Consider the following 21,078-nt stretch of genomic DNA (forward strand, 5'->3'; position numbering starts at 1 on the left):
GCTATTTAAAAATGATGTTGGTTTAGGACACTGTAAATATTGCAGTTATCCACAGAACCTGTTCCTAATGCACTTTGGTCTTGATGATAGTTCTGTTCAGTCATGATTTGATACTAAGAACTATTAGGAAAGTGTGTCCGGAAATTCATTTCGACCAGAAGGAATTTATAGCCATATACATAAGCATTCCTGAAAGTTGATCAGGAACCAAAGTCTACTAAGACACATAGAAATGATTTTCCAAAGTAATTACAAATAAATATGACATAAATTCAATTAGATGAAAACACATTTACACACATCACATATGAACAAGTGATAGAATGAAAAAAATTACTTGAATATCTACAATCCAAATAGAGTGATATTTTTTACCCATGAACCATCTCAGGACAGATATAGGCTGAACATGAGGGATGCTGAGGCTGACAGATGTGCCATATTATACAGAGAGACGTTTTATGGCCTAGGGCTATTACCCTCTAGAGATGGAGCAGACACCATGGACCACTTCACCTAAGGCCGCAGATCACACTCTGACTAGAGGCTCCAGAGGCCCTGACATCCCACTGGAGTGTCTCTTTGTCCAGATTTCAGCCTGTCCTCCTCTCCAAGGTTAAAGAGGCTAAGAATACTGAGATACATGAATCTTTGAAAATATATTTGAGGTGGTTGAGTCTGCTTTATTAAGACCTCACTGATTTAGGTCAATTTAAATTCCATAGTGAATCATGAAATATCTGTAAAAGTCATTATGAACAGTACATTGGAGTCAGCTTTATGAATTTTTTCTATGGAACATAGTAAGCAAATAGCCCACTATTATTATTATTATCATTATTTTTTTTCTGGTTTTGTCTTTTTTCTGATCTGTGTTTTGGTTCCTGGTAAGTTTATTGAGAAGCTCTGCTTTCTGCTATCAGGTTTTCATGCAAGCTTAAGGGGCCACATCCTTAAAGGTATAAATAAAGTCTATTTATTCAAATAATGGCCTTTACCAGAAGAGTCAGAGGACATCTGTCTGAGGCTGTCATATCTTTAATGTGACTCCAGCTGAGAATATTTTCGCAACTGTGAATAGAAACCATGTATTGATGAAAATATTAGGCATTCATGATGCACAATATAGGAACAAAACTGCTAGGCTTGGGAAAAAGTTTTTGGATTTCTTATTTATTACATTTTTAATAGAAACTCAGAGAAAGCCTTATCTGCTGTCATTTGGTTTAAATTCCACAGTACTTTTTGTATTTGACCAAATTCCCTTATCTCTCATTTCCTTGTATTCTGCCGCAGCAACCTACTAGCAGTTGATATACTTATCTATGGTTTTATAATAAAGTTTTAGCTTTCGCTGAGAGAGTGGGTGTGGGGAACAGCAAGGGAACCAAAAGCTGTTCCTTAGCTACTAAATATACCAGCTGCCTACATCCATTAACTGAGTTTGAAAAAGTTGGTGTAGGTAGGGGCTTTGGGGTTAGTTCCATGTGTCTCCCACAGAGCTGTACACAGTGCCTCGTGGCATAGACTCTGATTTCTTTATATAACAAGAGACAGATTTGTAAAGGCATAAAAGGGAAGAAAACTGCATAACGCACATCCACCAAACGGCAAAAGAGAATCTAAATTATGTATCCCTAAGGTTCCTGTCAGTCAAGATTAAGGCATGATCTTTATTATTTTTACTATTTTTAAAGTTAGCATACAGAGAGATGGCTTTCATTTATGACATTTTTATACATATATGTCACAATATTTTGTTCTAATCTGTCTCCCCTCCACACATACAACCTTTCCCTTCCTCATTTTAAAATGAAGCAAAAACTACGGCTGGTTTTGGTATGCCTTCCCAATTTGATATCAAACTCTTTGCTTATTTTAATTCCAATGAAAAAATTAATGAAAATTCAAAACCAATTTACCTTGATGGATTAAGAAAACTATTTAGGAATCTGAACTGTCTAAGGTTGTGATAAAAGATAAAAAGAATTCTCAAAGTCTTGTGCTAGGAAAATGAGACACAAGCTCATAGAGAAATGAAGGAAGACTCTGTAAAGGACAGATATTTGTTTTCAAAGAATTACAGAAAATGGATTTCTTCATGCTGGTCACTGAGCTAGGAAAATCCAGTTCTATCAGTTGTGATGGAGCAAGATTTTCAGGATGCACCAGGCCCTCTTCTAGATACAGGGTCCTACAGAGATAAGGTGTAAGCAATCAAGACCTTCAACTTAGGATCAAGTGACCACATGCCACATGTGAAACACACCTAATCCCTCAACTTCACTGGCAAGATCTATAAGTCAGAGACCCTACAGATTTTCCCACTCGAAGAAAGAGACAGTATGTGCCTTGCTGAGTAAGTTGTTGGACAATTTTATGATTTGAGTTATTTTGCTGGTTCCACGGAAACCAGGTTCTATGAAGAGATGAATCTCTTTGAAGGAATAACTTGACTTTACAGGTAGCAGCACTGGACTTCTGGAATTCTAATGAATGCTGAGATTTGGACAGTAGGATTCGGGCCTTCTTGAACCTTCCCTCTATGTGCGTTTTGCTAACTGTAACACTGAAGTGCGCTTCCACGGTGCAAAAAAATGCACTTTCTCCTTCTTTAGACAGGGACCTTTTGGTACTTCCCTGAACTTGAGATGTTGGAAAATGACAAGCTGCCAATTTTCTATGGGAGTAAGTCCAGTAAAAGTCCTTTGTGAATGCCCTTTGGAAAGATGGGATGGCCTCCTCCCTTGTCTTCACCAACAGATGTTTTGCCTGCATGATAGAGTACAATAAACCCGTGAAATAACAAAGGCGGAATTTGTACCCAAACACCAGCTACTCTTCTTGAAGGCAGCCAACAGATTTGATTATCTCCAAGACACTGGGCTCTGACAGAATGTGACAACTATATCTTTCCATTTCCTATTCAGCCTCCTGGAGATGGAAGATTTAGTATCCTTTTACACACTTCAAACTCAGAAACTTCTTCATATGGCTTCTTATGAGTACTGGGGGCTGGAAAAGAAATCAGGTTGTCTGAGATTTGCAGTGAGTATTCCTGTGAAGTAGCTTCAATTTGCAGGAGAGATGCTGGTGACAATTTGCAAATATTGTCACCACTGACCTGCAAAGGTTGTACATCTAACCCTCTGCAAGCTGCTTTTGTGTCAGCGAATGAGCTGTTTTCAATCCGCTTCCATGTTTTTTCTCTTTTGGCAAGTTCCAAGCCGAGACTGTCAACATTACTATAACTTGTGATCTTGCACAGCCATCAGTTTAAAACAATTTCCATGCACATTAATTCAGTCTGAGGCACAAGCAGGAGGTCCCGAGGTGGCAGGTTCTTGCATTACTCTAATCCAGTTACCACTGAGTTAAAATGCTTTCATTACAGTTTCATACCCCTGGGAAAAACGAGGTATGACAAGCTGGGGTCTGCTTATTATGTTTTAAACCAAGATTGACTCCAGGAAATAGTAGCAGGCCTGAACAAGCACATTTTTATAGACCTCCCTTCTGTCTTCCTTGGCTCATATTTCAATTTTTTCTCAATTTCAACACTCTGCGAGGCCTTTCAGCCTCTTTGTTTGAGATTTGGAGACCAAAAATACAAGCAATAATTATCAAACAAAAATTGTCTTGTAATATCCTTTGGATATTTTGAAACTGTCACTGCTACAAAATACCTGAGGTAAACTATTTATAAGGAAGAAAGGTTTATTTTGAGAAATGGTATCAGATGCTACAGTCTGTGACCACTTGGCCTTGCTGCTTTGGACTGTGATGCCCAGTACCTCACAATGAAATATGCAGTGGAGGAGGTCCATATACTTCATGGCACCCAAGAAAGCAAACAGAAAGGGGAAAGTGCCAGGGCTCCAATATTCGCTTCAAGGCATGACCCCAATGATCTCACTTCTTCCTAGTATACCTAACCTGGTAAAGGCCCCACGAATACCCTACAGAACCAGGCCGAGGAATAGGCTTTTAATGCAAGCCTTTGGGGAATATTCCAGATGGAAACTACAGCTGTGCCCACACTCAGTTTTTGTTTCAGTCACAGGGGAACAATCCCAAAGCTACTGCCTTGGCTTCCTACAAAGTATGATGCAGTAAAATTTAGAATTTCATGTCTAGTGAAAAGAACAAGCAATAATGAAAGTGGTTAGTTCCTCCTAATGTCCAAGATCTTCGAAATATTGTATTTTTATGCTTTATGTACACATAATACAGATTACAAAATGAATATAAAGCACAACTGAATATATGAGTTTAAAAATAATCAAAAAGCCTAATCCTTAATCATCTCCACAAAAGCTTGGCTTAGAAAAGTAACTATCTAGGACTTACACTTTGTCAGTCCTTAGTATTTGGCACAATAATCTCATGAATCATTTTAATATATCTTTCTAAATCGTTTCACTTTTATGCTTCTAAAATACATTGTTTGGAATCAAATATGCAGTCTAAGTTTAAAGAATTTTTCATGAAGTTCACAAGGAACTCATCCAGCACTTGAAATATTACAGTAAAATGCTTAGTGAAAAATAGAAACATCTTTTACTTTCACTTTTTAAGAGTTGCAAAGGGAAACAGAATTAAGTTTCTTCCTTACCATACGGTCAATGATAAAATCAAGTTTGTCACTAACTGAGAATGACTCTGGAAAAGCCATAATTAGAGTTTAAGACAAACCTAGACTCTGTTTCAGCGCATGTCTGTAAATTCTGAAGATTGAAAACTACTTTGGAGAGAGGGAAACTATAAACTCTTGCAAAGAGGCTGGTGGACAACTTGCATGAAAATATGAGCTACTCAAATACCAGAAAGATGATAAGCCAATTTGCCACAGGAAATCATCAGTGTTGCCTTCTTACATGAAGCTGTAGTTAAAACAATCACAAATTCAAAATTTCTTCAACTACTTTGAAGGACACAGGCAACAGCTTACTGTGTATGGATGTATATAGGAATTTCTTCTTCCACAATATTTCTCGAATTTTGTGTAAATCAATTAGAGAGGAGCTAGAGAGGCTGCTGAGAAAGTAAGGGGCATGGATTCCTACCTTCAGGGACTCACTTTCCACTGGGTGAAGACAGACTGCAACACATAAATGAATTCTGCAATACATTAGCTGCTATCTACTCAAGTAGTAAACAAGTGCTATGAAGAAAAATAAACCAGAACTGCATAACAATTTAAACCGTTAGTCAGAAGAGGTCTCACTGAAGAGAGAAGATTTAATCAAGAACCCCAAAGGAAGCAAGTTCTTCAGATGTTCTAGAGAAGTTCCAGTCACTTGCAATAGTCAAGTGCAAAGATCCTCAGGCAAAGGTAAGTCTAGAGGTAGAGGTCAAAAAGCAGGGTAGGCAGAGTGGTGGAGGATAACCTAGCAGTTGCCTGTTGTGTAGATAGATGGGAAAGACTTTGCCTTTTTAATGAGTGGAATGGTAAGTTATTGGGGTTCGGGACATGAGCCACATGATTTTATTTACTTTCTTGAAAGAACACCCTAACTTCCCTTAGAAAGTTGTCTGTGGGCACGCAAGAGAAAAGTGGTTGGGTGTGAGGAGGCCAGGGATTACCGCAGTTGGGTGAGAACTGGAGCCAGGAGGACCATAGCCAAAGGACTAAAGAAGTGAGGCTGGAGGGGTTTTAAGGTGGAGAGAATGGAGGTTCTTTTTGCTAAATTTAGGAAATAAACAGCAGCAAAGATAAGAAGAAACACTGGATATTTGAGGTGCCCACTCAGAAGACTTAGGTTTTCTTGGCAAAATATGATGCACAAAATCCCATACCCAACTGAACCAAAATTGTTCCTTCTTCTTGAAATGTGATGCAAGAAAATAGGCCTCTTCCAAAAAGTTAAAAGAAAAAAGAAAAACACAAAGAACTTTTGCATTTTCAAGTACAGGGCCCAGTTTTGAATCTGCACTTTTCTACTTAGTGGCCTATGTATCCTGGGCAGAGCCATTTCCACATGAATATAAATCCAGGTAATGTGCCATCTGTTATAGTCTCATAGTATTCACTCAGCATATATAAGAAAAACAAGTTCATATTTTGGAGAAACCTAAAGAAACAGACATTTCAACAGTGGTAAAATTTCTGACAAATCATAGCGATGATTCTAAGGTGAGTGTGTGAATATGTTTTTCACATAACAGATTTTTAGCAACATTATTTGAGCACCTAAAATGAAGAAATGCTACAGAAACATAAAACAAATAGCATTTCTCCATTTTCAAAGACCTTCTAGGATTGTAGAAGAACCAGATGCATACAAACTACAATGTGAGAGTTCATGAAAACCAAAAGAAAATGTGATCTTGCCACTAAGAGCAGAACTACATTAGCTAAAATTTCTCAGTGGAGGTGGAATGAGAACTTCAAACATTTTCATCACTGCAACAAAGTATTTCTTGTAACTACTTGAAGAAGGAAAGGTATATTCTGGCTCATAATTTCACAGTCTGGAGCATGTGGTACTGTGATGTGAGCTCCACTGTGTTTGGCAATCTTGCTACATTCTTGCCATCTCTGATAATCTGGTGTCTCTATTTCAGTTTAGGCTTCATTGCATAGCTTAATGTTTTACCCTCTCAAGAGCTACTTGTAAGAATTCTGACCCTGTCACGTACTGTCAGGCCTCTAAGATTTTCCTTTGAAATCCTGGTGGAAATCTCTATAACACCATAATTCCTGCATTCTGTATACATACAAAAACAGCCTTGTATGAATGAGGCCTCAGTCTGTCTCAAGTTCAAGCATTAACCAGGTCCCCTTAGACCATGGCTGTAGTAGCCTTCAAGAATGCAGATGACTGAACCCAGAGAAACGCTTCCCTCCCTGGCCATGAGTAAGTAAGGAACCTTAAAGCTCTTTTCTCAAAGCATTGTCTCAAATGAGTTAAAACCTTGATACTCTTGAACTTGAGGTGGATAGAAGTCAGCCAGTTCCCGAGGTACTCTTAATGCATCTTCCTCATTGCTCTGATGTAAAGTTCTTGGCTTCATTATAATTGCCCTAATCTCTCCAACAGCCATGCCCTCCTTGACCACAGTTTTAAGGACGCTCTGTTTCTAGCCAAACTTTCTTATGTTTCAGATTTTTCCCTCTGCTCTTTGCTCCCAGTTATCAAGGTTACCCGGGTTCAAAGCTGCTATAAATAACTATGTCACAGCCTGAATGCTGGGCTCTCTTGAAATTTCCTCTACCACATTAGTCTATTTCCTTTAAATTCATCCTCATGAAAAGTTTCAGGACAGAAACATATAAACAACTTCCTTCTCAGAATACAACACATATGGTCTCTAGCTTTGTTCCCAATAGAGTCCTTATTCCTACCAGAAACATCATGACCACAGTCATTACTGCCCACATTCCCATCGCCATCCTTGTCTTCTCACATCTTATTAGCTCACAAATGGTACCTACAGCACTCTAGTTTTCACAGCCTGCTTTTCAAATCTGAATTTCTCCAGCTAATCAGTGCCAAAGGTTTAAGAACAAAGTGCTCAGATTCAGTTGCAACAATAAACCCACTTTTCTACTACCAATTTTATGTTAGTCAAACTTTTCATTGCTATGACAAAATATCTCACAAAAACAACTTAACAGAGGAAAGATATGCTCTCGCCCATGGCTTTATATGTTACAGTCTGTCAAGGTGAGGAAACTGCCAGAACAGCCCTCAGTATCATATCCAGGAAGCAGAGAAAGAATGGAGAAAGAATGAGCCCAGAACCAGATGAAGCTTTTGAGCACACTACCAATGACTAACTGAATCCTGCAGTTAGGCCCCACCGCCTAGTGTCCTGACTACCAGCTGGGGAGCTGTGTGAGTCTATGGTGGGGAGGTAGGGAATTTCAGTGTATGAGCCTGATGGCGTGGGGAGGTACAGCATTTCACATTCAACCATAAAGTAAACAGACAGTATTTTCTCTTTCAAAAATGAATATGTGCTCTGAGACCTGTAGCCACTGGGAAATTCAGAGTCAAATAGGTGAAATCTGGATTACCCCACATACTTTAACATTTAGAAAAATTTTAGCGTGCATTCATCATCATATTATCCCATAAGCTACTAGGGAAATGCCTGCTTTGTCTTCATGTAGGCCAACATTGTTTTGTGTTCAGGCCAGATTTTCTCAAACAGAAACTCAAAAATACAGCTAGCTGAGCCCTGAATTTGAAGTACTTATCTAAACTGAAATTAAAACCTTGAAGTCTGTCTCCTTGCCATTTTAAATGGATATTTAACACCCTGCTAAGCTAGTCTCTCACTCAGCTGTTTTTTAAAGGTGGTTGAAAAACTGGTATTCTTCCTCTTCACAAAGTCTTTGTTAATGTGCATATTGCAAAATCACCCTAAGTCAACAGTCTGTGTCATCTGTATTGAAGCGAAGTAATGTATGGATTAGTGCATAATAGCATGGGTTAGGAAGAAAAGTGAGTCACCAAAGTAGCTGGTTCAAAGGAATAAATAACTAAATCATTACCTTGATGCCTGACTTAGAAAGCTTTATCTCTCAAAGCTATAATATCTAAAATGTAAAGACTATTGTATAAAGTCCAAGTCCCATTATGGACTGTAGTTGGGTGACTTAGAATAAAAGACTATAGTCTTTGCTTACATTTAACAAGACAAGGACTTAGACGAAAAGCAGAATGGAAAGAAATTACAGTGATATTCAGCAAATTTCTCGCTGAAGAGGATGAAAAGCATCAGCCACTGTAATGAAAGAGGGACTGTAGAAAGGAATAAATTGTTTTATATATCACCCTTAGATGAATCTGAACATACTTTCCCATAAAGGTTTTTACCATTTATTGTATCCCTTCAGAGTACCTGAGTACCTGATACAGGAGACCATTGGCAGATACTGTGTTTCACCGTGATGTCACAGACAGGGACAAAGGTGGCAAATAGGCTTTATATATGTAAAAATGCCATTCAGTTCAAAGAAGAGCTACTGGTGGCATTGTTTTCAGAGGTCTCCAGACTCAGTAGGAGAAAGTGCCGAGGTCAGTTGGCCATGCTTGACAGGAATATTGTGATAGAGTTAAAGACCTAATTAAAAAGTGCTCCACAACAGTGACAGATATGTAAAAATGCAAGACACAGTTAACACAGAACATGCAGGGAGTGTTGTGAGGGCACAAAGGAGTGTGGCGACTCCAGCAGGGCTCTGAGAGGGGAATGACATCTGATTGGAGAGGCAAAGGGTGATCATGTGTAGGCAATGATACAGAGCCACTCCCAAGGAAGTCAGGATTACACAGAGAAAGATGAGGAGCATGTAGTATTACAGGACTCAGTGTTACTTTTAAGTATTTTTTTTTTAAGTAAAAAAATATAAGTGTATTGCTTGCATGTGTGTAAGCGCACCCATGTCGTACAGTATCCATAGACTCAGATGAGGGTGTTGGATCCCCTGGAACTGGAGCACCATGTGGGTGCTGGGAATCGAACCCGGGTCCTCTGCAAGAGCAGCTGGTGCTCTTAACTGCTGAGCCATCTCTCTAGCCCCTCAGTGTTACATTTCTAAAGGAGAGAGTCTAGCCATGTGTCCATGTTCCCAACTCCTGCTCATCCTAACTTCCAAACATTCCTCAGTCCTGTTCCAACCTAGTCTCTTGTACCAGACATCACCTTTCACTGTGGTCTCCTACAGAGTTTTTGCACATCCACTATCCATTTCTACATTTGTTCATCTAGTCATTCACTTTGTTAAGTGATAAGTTGTATATCATAAAACTCATTTATTCTGAGTAAATAATCCAGTTATTATGATTAAATATCATGTATTATGTGACCATTATTGCAATCTAATTTTAGAACAGGTCCATCAGTTTCAAAAGACTTTTGGTGTCTGCTCTCTGGAACTTTCCATCTTCCTCTTCCTCTACTTCACCAACACTGATTCAGACTCCGTAGATTTGCTCCCCTGATATCTTTATATAGATGAACTCACACAATAAATAGAACCTGGAATGTGGTTTCCTGGGCTTGGCATTGTGTTTCTGAGCCTCAAATTGGAGCATGCCTAAGTTCTCATTTTCCATTGCAGAATGTGGGTTCATCATATTATTTATCCATTTGCCAGTTGGTAGACATTTGGGTTGCTTCTATGATTACTTATTAAGAATAATGTATTATGAGCATTGATGCACACATTTATTTTGCAGGCATGTGGTTTCATTCTTTTGCTTATGTTCCTAGAAATGCAGGTTCTAGGTCACATTATCAAATCCTCAAGAGGGGCTCTACAAGATTTTTATTTCAGTTAGTGGTGTGTAGAGTATATGTCCGTTCATTGTTTGTGCTCAATACCATTGCCAGGGGGGTTCTTTTCTAAATTCAATTCTACCATGCTCAGTTTTAAAGAATTTTTTACAGCTTCTTACTCTCAAAGTAGAACAACAGATTCTCAACCAAGTCCATGACAATCTAGTCAAAGCACAAACTGATCTTTCCTTACCGTTTTATGCCATTTAGCCATCTTCATATCTCCTGTCTCTCTAGACCAGCATAAGAGCTTCCTTTCAGTTCTTTAAACACGTTACTCCCATAGCAGAGTCTTGGCAAATGTGCCAAAGATTTGAATGCCTCCCCTGGTGATTTGAATGTCCTTCACAGACTCATGTGTTTAGAACATTAAGTCCTCAAATGATGGTGTTGTTTGGGGAAGTTATTGAATCTTTGAGACATAGGGCTACCTTGTGGACATAGGCCACCAAGAGAAGGCTTTGAGAGTTATATCCTGGATCTCTTTCTGGTCTAATAGCTCTGCTTCCTCATACGCCAAGATAAGAACAATCCACACAGCAAGTTCCCACTACCATGGATGGAGTTGTCTTAGCTACTCTGTCTTCCCTACCACAACGGACTAGACCCTCTAAACTGTGAGCCAAAATGAATCTCTCCTTTAAGCTATTTCTGTCAGCTGTTTTGTCACAGGAACAAGAAAAGCTAACTAACACCTCCCACAACTTCTCCTTTGTCTTTGTTTATCCTTTAGATGTAAGTTAGGTTGCATTTGTTCAGCTAAACCATCCCAACTCCTCAGACAAGGTCAAGCTTCTTTACACAATAGATTTTTGTATTTTATTTGTCCTGATTGAGATTTATGCTTCTATTTAATGTCTGATTCAAGCAACAGAATCTAAGCTTCTTATAGAGGGAATAATGCTAGCCTTTCTTCCCAGTATCACATAAGAAGCATTCAGAAAGCATGTTGAATGAAAGAAAATAGCACAAATTAGAGAGAGACAACCAAAGAGGTACAGATGGTTTAAAGTGTAGAAAGGTCTCAGACATCATGTGAAGGAACTTGAACTCTATTCTCTGGAGTATAATAGAATAGGTAGAGACATAGATGTATGTTTAAAGCAATTCACCTAAGTTTATTTATGCAAGAAAGATTAAAAGAGATAAAGGTCAGGCCGGGTGTGATGGCACATGCCTTTAATCCTAGCACTCAGGAGGCAGAGGCAGGCGGATCCCTGTGAGTTCGAGACCAGCCTGGTCTACACAGTGAGTTCCAGGCCAGCTGGGGCTACTGGGAGACCCTGTCTCAAAAACAAAACAAAACAAAACAAAAAACCCAAATAAATAAATTAATAAATAAATAAATAAATAAATAAATAAATAAATAAAAGGAAGTAAAGGTCAGAAGTAGAAAACACACTTAAGAGGTAAGCATGGGTAGAAGACTAAAATTTCCACCTTGATGAGACAGATGAAAGCAGAAAGAAAATGAAAGAAAGAATTGAAGTATGTAGAAAATAACCATTGCACAATTAAATATGTGAGTCTAGCATTTATAAGGAAACTGGACTGGGTACAAAGAGCCTCTGAAGCTGCTCCTAGAATCCAGTCACTTAGAGTGTTGGAGAACAGGCCAGTGAAGGAGGAGCCCGAGGTATGCTGTGTGCCAAGTGAAAAAGGAGAAGAAAAGCTGAAGAGTCCGATCAAGTGAGCCTTAGTAAGAGACTGTTAAGTCCCATCTCAGATCTGGTCCTCAAACAGGGATGATGAAGAGCCCGGGTCCACATAGGAAGAAAAGAAGTGGGTCAATAGATTTTATCTACCGAACTGATCAAGTAGTAGCACAGGATGCTTTCTGAGTAATCTTCTGTGGATTAATAAATACTTTATTTTGGTATGCCTAGAGTATGTTCAGGAAATGACTGAGAGTTAAGAAAAAAACTTAAAATGAAAAAGCAAGACTTAACTCTGCTCAAGTTTCTTCTTTCTTCCTTCCCCATCTGTTTTGACATCAAGACTGGCTTGTTTTGTCAACTGTGCAGGAGACAGATAAGGATGGCAGGTATGCAGCTTAGTATTCATTAAGTCTCAGGCTGCCTTGACATCTGCCAATAGCTAAAACACTTTAATTTCAAAGTCTAAATTATCTGCTAGTCACTGTTCCTGCTAGTCAGGTTTAGTGACACAATCCCAAATCACCACCATCTCTAATGACTAAGCTACACTGTAGGAAATAGCAAGTGCATTCCTTTAGAAAACCAAGGGGAGTCCTGTTTCATGTTTTTTTTTACTTTGCATTTGAAATTCACATTTCTTTTTAAATTACATCCATAAAAATATTCATTAGGCTGATTTAATTGTGTTCATATTTAATGCCATTCTTTTCTGAGCTCTCAAAAGTTAAAAATCTTATAAGTCAAAAGGGTGATAATTAAGTGAGGATGTAATTTGATAGGCATTGCAGAAACTCAGGTTGGTTGAGAATATATTTACTCAGCAAATTGTAATTAAAATAATGTCCTCAGAGCCTAAACTCTGCAAAAAAGTAGATATTTACATTAAAAATACTTCAATATAGCTGCAACTGATAAGTTCATAGATGTGCTGCAAAACCTCAAAGATTATATGTACTTATTTTTCAGCATCATAAAATAGTTGAATTAATCATGAGGTATAATATAATTTAGACAATTGTTTCTAAATATCAGTTTCTTCACATTAGAAGATCTTCTTGCTGACATTACTCATTTGGAGAACTGAATTTTAAAACCAATAGTTTTGAAGAGATTTTTGAAGTCAAATTTAAAACAACATAACCATACGGTTAGAATCAGGTGTATTTTAATTTTTGACTATGAAGTGAAATTCAAACACAGAATTTTAATGAGCAGCACCCAGACAAAAGATACCCATATGCTTAAACAAAGATCAAAGATGACGAAGAAAGAGTGCATACTCAACTGAAGAAAGTGTGTGATGCTTCACGTATAAGAATCACACAAAGATTTTTGAGACTCTAACAGCCATTTAGGCAGCCACGATGAGGCTAATACTCAAAAAGGAAAAACAGAGAAGTTAGTGATCTCTTCTGACATTCCTTTTTTCCTTGAGGCGATTTCTGGATCTTGGGCAGCTGGGAATCAGAGCAACTGTCAGCTGAGTGTCTGGGACCCTGAGAGGCTGAGCAGAGCTTCCGGCCATCTTCTGTAGGTGGGGTCACGATTTTGGGGTTCAGAGCCAATAAGGACAAAGGCTCTGTGATTCTTATATTATTTGTATCACTTCTCTGGATTAATATTGCCAAAGTGATCAACAAAGTCTAGTTATATCATATACGTAGTATTTTTATGAATTTGCAAAATCATAAATTTATGTAGGCTCATAAAGTCAAATTTGTGTCCCCCAAATGCCCTTCAGTGTGTTTGCTGGAGCCTGGTCAACCCATCAAGAATCTTACCCTTAAGTGAGATTAATTATCCCTCTCCCAGCAGCCATCAGTTGCCAATAGTTCTTCAAGTAGAGTTAGAGTTTCTTACCCCACTTCTATGCTGGGCTTTTGTCTGGTTTGAGCTCATGTAGGACTTGTAGCCTAAGATAAATACACTTCATATTATTAAATAAGTATACAGTTAATGACAGCTCACATGATCTCTTACACGTTATTATATGCAATAGCTAGGAACACAAGATCATTTTGTTATATATTTATATTATTTCTTTGGATTAATAATGCCAAATTGCTCACTTAAATCTAGTACCATCTGTGATGATTTTGCTAATTCACAAAATACATTTTATGCTTCATAAATACAAATGTATATACAATAAAAAGTTAACCATGACTTGACATATTCATTTTAAATTGCAACGTCCCTTTATACATGATGATTGGATTTCTTTATTTGATATCCTTACATTTTCTTGACATTTCTTGAAACTATATTTTATACTACTTTTCAATCCTAGAAAAAAAGAAAGATAACAGTGAAATATTAAAAGAAGTGTTACAAAAACTTTTGAAAATATAGTAATCCAGTTGCTCATGATCATACATACCTTTATTCTCAGCCCTCCAGAGGCAAAGGCAAAGGCTGATGGATGTCTCTGAGACTGAGGTCAGCTTGGTCTATACACCGAGTTCTAGGTTAGCTGTGGCTACAGGGAGACCCTGTCTCAAAAAAATGAAAGAAAAGAAAGGAAGGAAAGAAATATAGTAAAACGTGTGCTCTTCCACATGGAGTGACACAAAACACAACAAACACCTGAGCCACATGTGCAAAAATCATGATTATCATTCATGAAATGATTAATCTAATCACAATTTATTTTTTAAGTGTCCTTATCTTTTTAACACTTTTTATATGGTATGCAAAATAATGGGTTTCACAATGATGTTTTTATACACAGATATATAGCTGTACTTTGCTAATAGCCACCCCCATGATTATCTTATCAAATAGAAGGATAATTATTACCAAATATTTTGAAGGCACTTGACATAATTTTTGGCCCAAAATAAAATATTTTCTCAAACCAGAAAGCATTAAGCAGTTGGTCCTATTCTGAAAGACAGATTTGAAATTATTTTGTGGGGAAAAATACACTTGGCATATAAATATATCACTAACTCATTTTTAAGCAAAATTAAGCATTTCAGGAAAGGAAAAAAAATCTCCTGTATGAATGGAATATTTAGTAACTGAGCTAAAAGGAGACTGCTGAACTATTTCTATTTTAATAGCATGCTGGCTAGAATGTGAAGAGATGTTCCCTGTCATTCACTGCTGTGAGCCTATAAAACAGCATGCAAACTCTCTGGAAGGCAACTTGTCAACATATTCAATACAGAAAGTATAGGGTGTTGGTTTAAAGGCTAAGGGCTGCAGCTTCAGAGGCATGTATATTAAAAACTCATACAATCCAGAGAAGCTTATCACACACAAATTCACAAAGCATTCTAAATGTGGGGGCCTGGGGAAATGGGCCCATTGATAAAGATATGAGAAGTAGCAGATCCTGTGAAGGATGGGTATGTATGAAAGTTAGCTGAGTCTCTGGCAGCTTGCCTTTGAGGGTAGTATCAGGACACTGGTCCTTTTCCCTTTTTCTTTGTTTCCAGCCAATATGAGAAACAATCGTCCTCCATGTAATCATACCATGAATTGAACTGTCCTACATTAAAACCAACAGGACATCGTGACACGGAATGAAACCTCTGAAACCAGGAACCACAATAAACCTTTCCTCTTTTTAAAGTTGATTGTCTCAGGTAATTTCTCACAATATAGGACATCTGACTAAGACACTTCCTTCTTATAGTTTCTCTCCAAATATTGTTGAGGTTATTTTAACTTTTTTTTACTTATTATTTTTATTTTATATGTATGAGTACATTGCCTGCAGGTGTGTAAGTGCACTTGTTGAGTTTTTTAAGTTGGTTTTTATTTCACATTGGGGTAATTTTCTTCCTCAGCAGCTGGAAGAGGAGGTAGGGTCACCTCTGGAGGTGGACTCTGTGACACTGAAGAAGTGAGCTCTTTAGAATCTCCCTGCACAGTGGGGATGCTGGAGGAGAGTCTACTAGAGAGAGGGCACCACCTCTTCCAGTTCTGAGGACAGGGCAGAAATCAAAAATTTTGGTGAGCCTGAGGATTATGAGAGGTTGATATTTGTGAAAGATAAAGAGAAGAGGGGTATAATATGGCAGAGAGAGCCTCCTGCTGCAGTGCAGTGCTCACAAAAGGCCACCATGAAGATTGGCCATGAGAGGGGTTCAGGCCTAGTACCCTCCAACATGCTCAGGACCATCTTGGAAGAGCACAGTCCTGCCAAGATGGCTCAGTGGGGCAAAGTGCTTACAGGATGATACGATGGGCTAATTTCCATCCCTGGAATCCACGAGAGGAAAACAGTTTTGGAAGACGGTGCTGCCATATTTAGTAAATAAAAATGCAGGCTGCCTAGTTAAATTTCAATTCCAGGTCAGTAATAAATAGCTTTCCAATATAACTATATCTTTATAATATTTAAAACAAACTTACACTAAAATTTTACTTATTGTTTAGTTGGAATTTAAACCCAATTGGATTCCCTGTATGTTGGAAATCTTATCTAGCATTCATAGTTACTACATCCTGGGCTGGGGATGCAACAGCGAGATAGCGCTTGCTTAGTATGCACAAGGCCCTGGGTTCAATCCACAGCACCACAAGAAAAGAAATCACACCCTTTCACTACTTAAGCCTTGCACTCCAAAATTATTTCAATGATATTTTAATATTCAAAGTTATTTGCAAAACAGTATACTGGTGTGATTGTAAAATGCTGCTGCCACTATGGAAATCAGTATGGAGGTTTCTAAAAATACTCAAAACATAACTTTCATATGACCCTGCCCTACCACTCCTGGGCATGTACCTAAAGGACTCTATGTCCTACCACAGGTATATTTGCAAATCCAGATTTACTGCTGCTCTATTCACGATACCAAGAAAATAAAACCAGCCTAGGCATCCATCAGCAAATGAACGGATCATGAAAAGGTAGTACGTACACAGACTGCAATTTATTTAACTTTAAAGAGAAGTGAAATTACAAAATTTACAGGGAAATAGATTGATCTGAAAATTATTGTATTGAGTGAAGTGTTCCAGAATCAGAAAAACAGGTAACATGCCATATCCTATCTGAGGATCCTAGCTTTCTAATTATAACTGGTGATGGGATGGGTAGAAAAGTCAGGATGAAGGATCAGTCAAAACTAAGCACGTATGAAATGTCAACCTATCTTACTAATTTGTTTATTTATACCAAACAAGTAAAAGTTAAAAACGTTGAACAAATAAATACCCTTTGTGCTTTTCCTTGCTTGGTGTCTAGCCAGTGCTATGGTTCATGACCCATGTGTAGACACAGAAATCAAGCTGGTGAGTGGTGACTGGCGTGCTTTAAAAAAATAAAAATAAAAAATTAAATGGGAGAGTCAACAAAATACCAAAATGCAGTAAGAGGAAATGTTTTGTGAAAAATTTGCTCCCATTATGGATTTGCTTGTGTGTGTGTGTGTGTATGTGTGTGTGTATGCACGTGTATATACATGCACGTGTGTTCTGGGTCAGTGTGTATGTACATGCATGTGTGTTCTGGGTCAGTACTAAGCTTAGAGCATTTCTGGCAAAATGCAATTAATCTGAAATCATCCACATACCTATGGGTTGTTGTTTTACTGGGAAGACCCCATTTTCGACAGGCTTGTAGAGGCAAAGTCATAGGAACCCATCAAGCAGCTGTCTTCACACACCACTCTGTGCACTGCATGGCAAAGAAACAGGACTTTATCTAAAGCACAGAGCTTTATGAGGAAGCATAAGCACGGCACGATGAAGCGTTTTCTACAGAGGCCAGGCTTCCCAGAGCTTGCAGGTAAGGTCCTTTGGACCACTGTGGTGCTAAAACCTCAGAACAGAGCTCTGTGACTATGTAACAAAATCATGTGACCCATCTTTCCATCTTAAGCGACAAATTTTTTTTCTACTAACATAGTATCAGTTCTAAGCTACAATTCTTAGATGTGTAGTCCTTGGACTATTTCCATTCACAACCCTGTGCTTTAAAATAATTCGGCAGTTGAAGCTTCCATTAAGTTTTATTTTTCTTCCATTAAAAAGCAAAGCATGCTATCAACGAATGCTATTTTAGAAGAGTGTGCTGACTAGAAGCATTAGTTTTATTTTTCTTATTAAAGTAACATATTAAAGAGCAATATTATTTATACAGCATGGAAAATCTCTGATAGTTCTTTACTGGTGTGTATGAGCATGCTCAGAAGCACAGCTACGTGCTCAAGCCTCCTGACAGAAAGGTCTTTCTAGGACCTGAAAGAGTTCACATTTATTTGTAATTTTTCCCTCCTAAACATGTTTAGTGTTTTGTTTTGTTCTGTTTTGTTGTTGTTGTTGTTGTTGTTGTTATTGAGACAGGGTCTTCCGGTAGCTCCAGCTGGCTTTGAATTTGCAATGTAGACCAGGCTGGCCTCAAACTCACAGAGATCCACCCGCCTTTGCCTCCTGAGTGCTGAGATTAAAGACATGTGCTATGATGTCTGGCCTTTTTCAATGTTTTTGTTATAAAAATGATCAGGCAGTATTTTTTCCTCCCCAAATCTACACAACAAAATAATTCTGGATATATGGACAGTATGGACAATGAGATTTCTTTATTCTTGTTGTTTTTATTATTGATGCTTTCAAAAATTTCAACATTGACACTACATCAAAAAACACAAATCTTTTCACTCCAGGTGTGCATACCAACCAATTAAAGAATAATTTTCTAAAAGTGCCTGAATTTGACATCATATGAACTACAAATGAAATTGAATCATGTGTACATTAAAAAAAAATTTTTGGTCTTTTGAGTTAACCCCTAGCTAGCCTGAACCTAGCTGTGTAGACCAGGCTGGCTTCCATGTTACAGAGATCCACCTGTCTCTGCTTCCCCAGTGCTGGGACTAAAGACATGCCCCACCATATCAGTCATGCATGAATTTTAATCAGTGGATTTAAACTAAAATAGCACAAATTAGTGAAGGTGTGATAGAAGGAAAGTGGTTAAAATCGATACTGTTGTCTGTGGTTTTGAACACTGACCTGAGTAGAAGGAAGGGCCAGAGGGTGATACTGTGAAAAGGTGATATATGGAGCCATGGCAATAGTGATGTGGGGTATTCCTATCTTAGAATTGTTTCTCCTGAGGGAGATAGTGGTAAGTGTGGCTTAGACAGCCAGAGCAAGAAAAGTAATGGCTCCCTCTACATTTCTATGCACACAGTTAGAGTTAAGCATTTTTAGAGGGCAACTTCACATTTGCTGAAGAAATAAAATCCTAGAAAAATGAATAAGAAATAAATATCCTCATATTAATGCTATATAAATACATTTGCTATAGGTTCCATCAAATATTCATGGTGCATGAATGTACAGGTCAAATTACCTTTAAATATTAAATTTCTTTCTAGTGATGGAGAGTTTCAGATTTTTTTTCAGTCTTTGTGAGGAGCAGAGAAGAAATTCATGTGTTATTATCTGCTTGGAGATTCGGTCTGTACTTTAATGGGTCTCTGTGGTTAGAGGGGATGTCACTCATGAAAATGTGAAATAGCCTCACGTTTCCTCTCTGTCCTTCAGATCACAACTGGAACTTAAAGATGTACTAAAAACATAAGCTTTTCATACATCCTTTAAAGAAGAAATGGATGGCGTGGTGCCTCTTGCATAATGTCCTGAGGCACGGTACACAAATCTCATTTAACACAACCAGACCTTAGAAGTAGGAGTCATTATTTTTGTACAACACTCAAGGGATTTAAGAAAAGGTTTAGTGCATACCATCGGGCACACATGCTCCCAGGAATTTGCAGGCACTAGGTAGAAACCTAGTTCAACAGGGCCCTGAAACTTCAGTGTATTGCTGATCAAGTCACCCATCACACAGAACACTGGAGATCAGTCTTTTCAAAGTATTATCACATTAAAAAATATTTTATTATTTTTTATTTTATGTGTATAAGTGTATTGCCTGCATGTAGGTAAGTGCACCCATGCCGTGCAATGTCCACGGAGGACAGAAAAGGCTGTCGGATTCTCTGGGACTGCAGTTACGGACAGTTGTTAGCTGCCATGTGGGTGCTAGAATTCGAACCTGGGTCTTCTGCAAGAACAACCAGTGTTCTTGACCACTGAGCCATCTCTCCAGCCCCAGTATTATCACATTTAACAATGGAGAGCTGTCTAACATTTCCTCATGTGCTACAATGGGCAAGTGCTCTGAATTCAAGTCTGCTGCATAGTATCCTATGCTGCCTCTTAGCACTGTGTTCAGCTTAAGAATTAAGCATTTCTCAGATTCGTTTTCATCCAGGGGCAAGCTGGGATGTTCTGTAAGTATTTTCTACCCACTTCATAGTAGTTTGAGGACATCCGTTGAGATTCTTTATGGTGAGGTTGAAGAGATAGCTTTGTCAGCAAAGCACTTACCACAAAATACAGAGACCAGAGTTTGATCCCCAGAAGCCACATATAAAGCTGTGCTCTTGTAACTCCAGGAATGGATTTACAAAATGAGAAGTAGAAACTGGGGGATCCCTAGAAGCTCACTAACTAACCTAGCCTACTTGGTGGTGTTTCAGGCCAACGAGAGACCCTGTCTCAAATCAAAGAGCCCGAGAAATGAGGTTTTTGGTTGTCCTCTGATCGCTACACACATGCACATATGCACACACAAATTCTATACAGGGATAAGGTAAATAAAACACACAAGAGTAATGAGTGCCTCATCTTCCATCCCTGTGAACTGGCCATCCCTGAGTGAACACAAGACAGCCTGCCATCATCATTCACCATGTGAGGAGCTCTGGTGGTTACTGTGCCAATGATCCCTGTAATAATTCTTGAAACTTTTGTCCACTGCTTGATCATTCTGGAAATACATGTTACAGAGTTACAGAGACTGTTGAAGAGTATGTCAAGAGGGCAGCTCACAGATTAGATTCCTAATTTGGCCAAACTATTTATCATCAAAACCGAGACATATTTTGAGTGCTATCAATAATTATAATGAGACAGTAGGGACAATCCAGGACTACTCCAGACAGACAAGTGATCACCTACATGTAATCCTTTGTAGAACCCTAGAAAATAATTCCCCATGCATAAATACACTTTAGGAATCTATTATAATTGGCAATAAAGCTAAAGTTAATTGTTTTGTGTACTAAAAGATATATTTTGACAAAATTTAAAATGT

At 38.2% G+C, this 21,078-nt stretch overlaps 1 long non-coding RNA gene across 1 annotated transcript; it reads right to left on the reverse strand.

Annotated features, from left to right (window-relative positions):
- Positions 1-1,028: 1,028 nt before the first annotated feature.
- LOC115067568 lies at positions 1,029-13,827 on the reverse strand. The gene is made up of 3 exons (XR_003846959.1): positions 13,812-13,827; positions 13,237-13,327; positions 1,029-1,071 (listed from the first exon to the last, which is right to left on the reverse strand). It is a non-coding gene; the product is annotated as an uncharacterized LOC115067568 (long non-coding RNA).
- Between the last annotated feature and the right edge of the window lie 7,251 nt (positions 13,828-21,078).

This window comes from Nannospalax galili, unplaced genomic scaffold (assembly GCF_000622305.1).
Source record: "Nannospalax galili isolate Female #2095 unplaced genomic scaffold, S.galili_v1.0 scaffold63, whole genome shotgun sequence".
NCBI lineage: Eukaryota > Metazoa > Chordata > Mammalia > Rodentia > Spalacidae > Nannospalax > Nannospalax galili.